Below are 875 nucleotides of genomic sequence, written 5' to 3' on the forward strand. Positions count from 1 at the left end.
TGCGACACCCTACTCCTCAAATCATAGTATCTCACATATTAATAGGCTGCTTATGCACCCTTCATAGTATGAATACAAGGAACACGTCTATCTTTTTCTACCCTACTGGGCGAGTTAGCCGTGCGGTTAGAAGTGCGCTGCTGTCGGCTTGCATCCGGCAGATACTGGGTTCGTGTCCCACTGTCGGCAGCCCTGAAGATGGGGTTCCATGGTTCCCCATTTTCACGTCATGCAAATGCTGGGGTTGTACCTCAATTAAGGCCACAGCCGCTTCTTTCCCTCTCCTAGACATTTTCTATTCCATCATTGCCATAAGACCTATCTGTGTCGGTGCGATATAAACAAGTTGTAAAAAAAATTCTACCTAAACTTTTTCTCAATTTACGAAGTTACAGTCCCCGACTCACCCGGAAATTGAACCTGTGTCCCTCTGAAGCGAAGGCTAATATGCCGGCGATTCAGCCAAAGAGCCGTACTATGACCCGTACATATTTCCATTATGATTTACATTTCCTGCGATGTAAATATTTTGTTTTCATTTGATTGTTTGTTGTACCCTGTTGTTGTTATATCACACACCGGTATGATTTAATTTAAATTAATTCTTACACTGCCGGGCTGAGTGGTTCAGACGGTTGAGGGCCGGCCTTCTGACCCCAACTTGGCAGGTTCGGTCCTTCCTCAGGCCGGTGTTATTTGAAGGTGCTGAAATATGTCATCCTCGTGTCGGTAGATTAAATGGCACGGAAAAGAACACCTTCGGGACTAAATTCCTGTACCTCTGCGTCTCCGAAGCCCGTAAAAGTAATTAGTGGAACGTAAAGCCAACAACATTATTATTAATTATTATACTACTGCATGCAGCGTTGCCACCG

Source organism: Anabrus simplex, chromosome 3 (genome assembly GCF_040414725.1).
Source record: "Anabrus simplex isolate iqAnaSimp1 chromosome 3, ASM4041472v1, whole genome shotgun sequence".
Lineage (NCBI taxonomy): Eukaryota > Metazoa > Arthropoda > Insecta > Orthoptera > Tettigoniidae > Anabrus > Anabrus simplex.